The 8601-nt window shown below is 35.4% G+C and overlaps 1 pseudogene; it reads right to left on the bottom strand.

Moving 5' to 3' along the window:
• Positions 1–5720: 5720 nt before the first annotated feature.
• Positions 5721–6362, bottom strand: LOC143683084 (arylacetamide deacetylase pseudogene; annotated as a pseudogene).
• Between the last annotated feature and the right edge of the window lie 2239 nt (positions 6363–8601).

Here is an 8601-nt window from a genome sequence, read left to right as displayed (position 1 = left end):
TGCCACCCCATACTGACCCGAGTTTTGAGGACTAGGTCTTCATGTTCTATCCTTGCACCACAAGCTGCACCAGGAGCCCGAGGTGCAGTTCCCATTGTTCCTGTCAATGAGACTGGGAGCTGGAGAATGGCAGTCATTGCATGGAGAGGAAATCCACCAGTATTCACTGCAATTTACCAGCCTCTTCCTTGAATGCTGCACAGGGTCCCAGTAGATTCTGCAATTCAAAATCGTTGATTCAGACAGTTCCTCTCTGGTCAATGGTGATTTTAGTGGAAGACAGATTCCTGAAGCTTCCTACTCTGCCACTTCCAAAATTGGTTCATTAAATCTTAATGTTGGTGACCTGTTTATGTGTGCCACAGTGTTTCTACTCATTTGCTAAGTGATATTGAATTTTGCATCAAATATAACCCAAATAGTTCATATAAAATGGCCTCTCATTATAAGAAAACACATTGACAAGCAGATAATCATTTGCATGACCAAGTTTTCCTACTGCAGTAACCTTTAGAAACTTTACTGTGCACAACTGCAGACCCTCATGCCCAGACTCACTTCGAGTTTGAAAATAAATGTGCTGTTTGATAGTTACATGCAGTACCTTCCTCTGATACACTAAATTAAATATGGAGAATATCCATATTCTGATTCTCATTTTTTTGGATCTTTAAAAATTACTAATTATTGATAAGCTTTTGATACACAAATTTTTTGAAATTTTAATACTAAAAAGTATCATAAACCATGTCTATGTTCAATTAGCATATATTAAGATAAAATTATAACTGGTAAATAGACTTCTTTTATGAGTCAGCACAGCATATGATCTTGGTGACATGTTTCATGTATACTTGGGAAAAAACTGTGTTCCCTCCAGTTTTAGGTAGCGTGTTCTATACCTATCATTTAGGTCAAGTTGAATAGTGGTGTTATTCAAGTCTTTTATATCCCTAAAATTTGTTACTTATTCTGTTCTTTACTAAAAGAAGACTTTTGAGATTTTCAAATGTATTTAGGAACTGCTGATTTTCCTTTCAGTTTGCTCACGTTTTGCCTCCTGTTTTGTTAGTCTGTGCTATTGGGTATATGCATTGAAAGATGGGTTGGTCCTTTTGATGAATTGATTCTTTTATCTTTGACATGCCCTTATTTTATCCTTGATTTTTTTCTTTGTTTGAAAGCTGCTTTGTCTGAATAGAATATGGTATATCTTATTCATTTTCATACCTTCATTTTAAATTTTAAAAGGGATTTGTCTTCGATTTTATATAATTACGTCTTTCATTTTAACTTAGTCCAGCAATCTATCACTTTTAATTTGATGCTTAGACCATTTTCATTTGATAAAATTAGTTATATGGTTGGACTTAAATCTTAGTATTTGATTTCTATTTGTCCCATTTTTCCTGTTTTCCAGGCTGACTTTGAAAAGTAAGTACTTGATTTTTTTTTAAATCAAGTACTTTTATGACATTCTTTTGCCTTACATGAGGTACAACTGATCTCTCTCTGTTTTATTGCTTATAATGGTTGCTTTAGAGTCAAAAAGGTAGTATTTGAAGAGTTAATGGAGTGAGTCATGTGAGTATCTGAGGGAGAAGCATTAAAGACACAGGGACAGCAAGTAGAGAAGAATGGAGAATTCTAGGTTTGTTTGATGCACAGAAAGGAGGCAAGAGTGTTTGAAATGCTTATAGTCTCATTGAACCCAAAAGCCATTGGAAGATCTTGAGCAGAGAAGTAACATTATTTGTCTTCCATTTAAAATGATTATTCTGTCTTACATGTTGCAAAATGACTCTAAGAGTGGAAGGATGAAAATGAAGAGATTAGTTAAAATGCTATTGGAATAATCCAAGCAAAATTTAGACCAGGGTGCTAGCAGTAGAGGTGAAGGAAAAAATAGTTGTGTCCTAGACACATTTTGACAAAGATTTGATAATGAATTAATGTGTGAGTCTCTGTTTTGATTATACATTTTTGTCCTGAAAAATTAGAAGTATGGAGTTTCTATTTACCCAAAATGAAGAAATCGATGCTTGGAGGTTAATTGATAGAAGGTCAAAAATTGGTTTAAGATTTCTATTTAAATCCAAGTGGCATTGTCAAATAAGCAATTAGATGGATACTGATACAGACTTAAGGAGGTCCAGGCTTAGTATATGAGTTTGGGGTTTTCAACATAAGTCATTTAAAAGGTATGAGACTAGATGTCATCACTAGAGAAGAGAATGTTGATAGAGAAGAGGCCTGAATCAGGAAACACAAAGGGAAGCAGCAAGTGAGACTGAGAATGAGTGGCCCAAGAGGAGGAAAAACTCAGGAGCCAAATGAAGAATGTTATTGGTGATTTGCATTCCTGCAGGTGTGAACTTATTTATAAATAGGACTTTAAAGATGTTATCAGTAGTGAAGGCATAGGCTCATTTGTAAATAGGATCTACTAAGAGACTATTTAGGGGCGGCCAAATTGGATCACAGGGGATCTTAATTCATATGTCTGGAGTCCTTATAAGAATAGGAAATTTGGACACATTTAGTCAGTAGAAATCAGAAGTCAGCAGAAACCAGAGGAGAAGACACAAGTAGAAAGAGACATGTCCATGTTTTGGAGGATTGCCAGAATGCTACAGACCATCAAAACTGAGATGATTAATTCCTGCTTTTTAAGTCAGTGTGTGGTGTTTGTCAAAACAACCCTGGAAAACTGAGACAAAGTGTTTTAAGGAAGGAGTGACTGGGTCAAATACTGTTTCTATGTCAAGTAAGGTGAGGATTGAGAATTGACTTTAAAGTGTAGCAGAGTAGAGATTATCGTTCTAGCCGTGAGTTTCAAGTTTAAAAAATATGACTTCTCAGACAATCACAACAGTTAGAATGTCCGTGTGAAATACAGGTTTATAAAATGAGATGTAAGGAGCAGTATATTGGGTAAGGCTTCAGGAAATTGTTCTAGTTTGCTAATTGCCAGAATGCAATATACCAGAAGCAGAATGGCTTTTAAAAAGGGGATTTAATAAGTTGCTAGTTTACAGTTCTAAGGCCAAGAAAATGTCCAATTAAAACAAGTCTATAGAAATGTCCAATCTAAGGCATCCAGGGAAAGATATCTTGGTTCAAAAAGACCGATCGAACACAGTCAGAGTTTCTCTCTCATCTGGAAAGGCACGTGGTGAACATGGCATCATCTGCTAGCTTCTTCTCCTAGCTTGCTGTTTCATGAAGCTACCTGGGAGGCATTTTCCTTCTTCATCTCCAAAGCACTGGCTGGTAGACTCTGCTTCTCGTGGCTATATTGTTCTGCTCTGCTCTCTCTGAATCTCTCTTTCTCCAAAATGTTTCCTCTTTTATAGGATTCCAGTAACTAATCAAGATCCACGCAAATGGGTGGAGACACAACTCCCCTAATCCATTTTAACAACCACCCTTAATTGGGTTACATCTCCAGTGAGATGATCTAATTACATACAATATTTAATAGGGATTATTCTGCCTTTATGAAATGGGATTTTGATTAAAACATGGTTTTTCAAGGGTGCATACATTCTTTCAAGCCAGCACAAGAATGCTACTATTTTTCTTGATAAAGATAGAAAAAAATGAAAGTTTGTGATTCCCCCATTCCCACCCAACTTTTCTTCCTGCCTGGTCACTAGCTGAGCAAAGTAAAGGAGTCTGGATTTCTAGTGGCCACAAGAAGCATCAGTATTAGCCCTGATGACTTTATTTAGTATTTCCACAGAATTATCAAATATTACACACCATATAGTCACCTCAGCTTACTATTCATGGTCTAAAGACACAAATAATTTAACTAATTACATGCCAACTCTTTCTATTTCCCCCCAGGTTGGTTCACTAGGTCTAAGAACTTTCAGAGATTTAAATTTTTCCATTTGATTTTAGTATTTCTTCCATGTCCTGAGTGCTACCCACCCCGTTAGCCAATGCACATATGGAGCTAGTGCCTTATGCTGGCTCCTTGCTCACCTCATTACTCTGATTTGCCACAAGACTGCCTTTTCCTAAAGTGCCTAACAGATCTTTGGAATTAATTTTGGTGCCATAGCAGAGAAATAGGTTTGCATCAAGATAAGCAAATGGAATTTTACTGAGGCAAATACTTTTGCAAAAAGAATAGATATGTATTGGTTATCAGTACCTAAAGCACCCCATTTCAAATCTCTAAAACCCTATTTTCACAGGACAGATATGTTTGCTTAAAACTGTCTTATCAACAGGAAAATTATTAAGCAATCAAAAAATTAAGGCTCTACAGAGTGAGAAAGAGGTTCTTTAAACCTCTGTAGCTTAATGTACTGCCTGGATACATCCCAGAATATATTAAGCAGATAGTTAAAAAGTATTGGCAATGTCCCTTGAGGGATGGGAGAAAAAGTACGGGACTACTGAACTTTATCACCTAGGAAACCCCTGTTACTGTGTCAAACATTAAGGACACCCAGATCAATAGGTCAAGCCCTTGATTTTGAGGCTTACTCTTGTGAAGCTTATGCATGTAGCAGAGAAGCTTAGCTTACCTGTAGGTATGCCTGAGAGTTACTTCTGGAGGACCTCTTTTATTACTCAGATGTGGCCTCACTCTCTCCAAGCTCAACTCTGCAAGTGAAATCATTGCCCTCCCCACTATATGGAACATAATATCCAGCGGTGAAAGTCTCCCTGGTGGCATAGGAAATGACTTCCAGGGATGAGTCTGGCTCTGACACCGTGGGATCAACAATGCCATCCTGATCAAAAGGGGGAAAAGAAGTGGAACAAATAGCTTATCAGTGGCTGAGAGAGTTCAAACAGAGTTGAGAGGCCACTCTGGAAGTCACTCTCATGCAAGTTTCAGTTAGACATTGCTACCTATCATATCTTGCCAAACCCCAACCAAAACCATTTCAGCCAATCCTAAAGACACCTAGGACAATATATTAGACTCTACAAAGATTTCATGCACTAGGATAACTTTCTAGAAATCTATAACCTCCAGATAGATCCCTGGACTAGATAAGTCCTGAAACCTAGAGGGGCCAGCCTCTTCAGAACATCAACTAGTTCCATTCCTTTACCCCTTATTATTGACAGCCCTTTCCAAAATGAAAAAGTTAGAATGAGCATAGTCCAAATACCCCTAAAGAGTGGGATTAAGTTCAAAGGTGATGGTGGAGTCATACAAAAAAGGTAGGATTTTAAAGACAAATAGATTTGTTGGGTCATTATATTGATATTTCTTTATCTTAGAGCGCCTTAGAGCAGCTAGAAGTAAAAACCTAAGATTGTGGGATTGTAACCCACATTGAAATATGTTATACAACTAATTGTGCTGTGCTTTGAAATATATTGCATTTTTGTATATATGTTATTTTTCACAAACAAGAAAAAGACAGTCGGTTGTGATGATAAAAAAGGAATTTCTTCTAGCTAGACAGAAAAATCTGAGATAATAGAATGGTAACCCATGACAATCTCTGGGATCTGTCTTATAACTACTTGTTAGAGTGCTTTGAAAATTATTGCTTTTTTCATCTTTGCTTTGTGTATATGCTATGTTATACAATTTAAAATGTTTTTTTAAAGTTAGGGCTGTAAATGAGAACTATAATAAATGAGTATCTGCTAAAACACAGAAATGAATGAACATTTAGAATACGGAATAAAATTGGGAAAATCTCTTAAGAGCCAAATAAAAATAGAAAAGAATGGCTATGTGGGATTTAGGGAAGCCACAGATGATAAACATCAATTCAAGTATCAACTCCTTGATTTTCAATAATTTATTCCCTTATATTTTAATAAACCGTTGCTTAGATTTGTGCTACAATCTTTCATTTTCATTTAGCCAAAGCATATACTGTTCTTCTGTCCTATATCCAATTTTAAGTGCCAGAATTGAAAGTACTCCATGGAATCCATCCTCAACGTGGTTAAGGGTCACCTGAACTCCAGCATTCTGAAGCCGGGTGACATACATGAGTCCATCATCTCTTAAAACGTCATATTGACAAGTCATGACATAGGTCGGGGGGTAAGCCACGTAATTTGTTGTCATCAGCAAGAAGGGGTGCAGCTCTCACATCTAGAAACCCCGAATATTTTCCAGCCAGCTCAGAACTACCGTAAGTTGGATTCGTATAAGTGTAGCCTTTCTTAAACCTGTCAGGGAGCAAAGAGCTCCAATTAACAAATTTGAACAGATGGCTTGATTCCGCTGGTACCTGTTGATTGGAAAGCATGACTTTTTAAAGTGATCTGTTCCTGGTAAAGTATTCACTCCATCACCTGACTGTGATTGATTTGGGGAGAACTGGCAAGTGTGAGTTTTGCTGATATGAGGGTGGGCTCGAAAGCATAAATTTTGTTGATATGATGATAAATCCATATCAAGAACCTGCAGAGCAGGATAAATTAGAGACTGGATCTGGAGCTTAATCCTGATATCTGGGTCAGCTAACATCATCTTGATATCTGGGTTTTTCATTTAAAAACTAGATTGACCTGAAATAAATTCGAAATGTCAAAAAGATAATCAGAAACAACATAAAATATTATACCTGAAAGAAATTTTCAATTTTCAATATTTTATAGAGAACTAGATATGTATAATTAAATACTTACAATGTAAGTGAAATGATTTGCACACCTTTCCTCATGGATGGTGAAACAGACTATTTAATAAGTAATTAAAAAGTAATCACTCCTTTAACCTTTTAATCACTCTTTTACTCTTTCATCAGCTATGCTTACCACCAAGAATGGCAATCAGAGGAGCCAATTCTTTTTTTTTAAATAAAAATATATGTGCATATCTTATTATATCAACAGGTTTTACATTTAGGGAGAGTATCATGTAACTGAGAGTTCTAATTCATCTCTGATACTGAACAGATGACTCCTGGATAAGTCTTAGAGCTCCTCTATAAAATGTGTGGGACAGATTGTCCTGCTTTGTTTGTTTAAGCAGTAGTAATTCCTATCTGTTCTTTCTTTGTACTGCAATCATATGTATAATTTTCTCTAAAATTTCTATAGGGTAGTGGCTTCCAAATTGGGACATAATTCTTCCAGGATTGTATAGGCTGGGGAAATCATGAATACAGGAATATTTATTACAGTCAACCAAGAAAATATTAGAATTTTCATTACCATCATAATAGTCTGACTCATTTTAATTTTTGTGTATTTTAAATGCTCATTTTCATGTATTATATATTATTATACAAAAACAAATATTATCTGTAAAGCAATATACATCTATTAGGGATGTGTGGTCAACAGTATTTGGAGACCAGTAATATAGAATATTATTTTTTATCAGATGTTTTCATGTCTATTTACTAAATCCTGCAAGTTAGGAGGGCTCATTGTATCTCACAGATGAGTATGACCCCTGGACCAGTAGCATCTGCATCACAAGGAGATTTGTCAGAAATGCAAATTCTTAAGTGCCAGTCCACCAGTGAATCAAGTGGATAGAATGCAGTAGTCTGTATTTTAACAAGTACTTTAATTGATTCTGGTGCATGCTAAAATTAAAGATTCATTCTTTAAAGATCTTTCTTATTTTTCAGCCCTATGTATTTTATTACTTTAAACTATCCAAGATCAGTAAGATTCACACTCAATTTACCAGATTTTTTGCACTTTGCTTTTTCCTGCACTTTAAACCTTTTATCTGTATTTTCATCTTATCTGGAACTTGTTATTGAAAATATCTGTTAGCGTGGTCCAGTATAGCAAACTCTTTTGGTTGTGATATACCTGAATATGCCTCCCTTTATACTTTACTCTTAAATAGTATTTTTGTGGGGCAGCCCTTTTCTTGAAGATATCATTCCACTGGCTAGGGTTTATATTGTTGACATTGAGAAGTAATTTGTTTGTATAATTGGTGCTTTTGTGAAGGGACTCTGTTTTTGTACTTATTGTGTTAAGATTTTCTCTTTTTTTGTTTTTGGTTGTCTGTGTTTTTGTTTTGCTGTGTTTATGTGTAGATTTCTTTACTATTTATTTATTTTGAACTTAAAAAATATTCTTGAGTTTCATGGAGATTCCTTAATCTATGGTTTGACATCTTTCAGTAGTTATAGAAAGTGCTTTGCTATTATATAATATGCTTTGCGTGCTGTGTGTGTGTGTCTGTGTGTGCTCCAACCCTAAAATCAAAGGTAAAATTTGTCTTTAGTACACCTGATATTTTGAGTCATTATGAATCAAAAGAGACTTTATCCTTATGACATTGCTTGCTGTGCACGCTTTTACAAATGTTGTTTTTATGCAGATAAAGGTTTGAATGCAAAATTTGGATTCAGCATGAGGGGAAATCAAACCTAGAAGAGTTTTCCATGGCTGAACTCTTCACAAATGCTATTTTCTTTGGAATCAGAAACCAATAAATGGCAAACAAATATTAGGAATTATTCTACTCCAGTGTATCCCAATAATCAAGTTGGCAGCAAATGTTCATTACTATATTTTTCATAGTTTTGTTTTTATACTTGTTATAGTTGAGTTTCTTTTCAATCATAGATTGTTGATCTAGAATGCTCTTTTTTTTTTAAGAATGCTGTTTTGAAAATAGAAATTTACTTG

Source organism: Tamandua tetradactyla, chromosome 5, assembly GCF_023851605.1.
Source record: "Tamandua tetradactyla isolate mTamTet1 chromosome 5, mTamTet1.pri, whole genome shotgun sequence".
Classification (NCBI taxonomy): domain Eukaryota; kingdom Metazoa; phylum Chordata; class Mammalia; order Pilosa; family Myrmecophagidae; genus Tamandua; species Tamandua tetradactyla.
The sequence above is the reverse complement of the archived record's forward strand: the minus strand, read 5'-3'. Positions and strand labels throughout refer to the sequence as shown.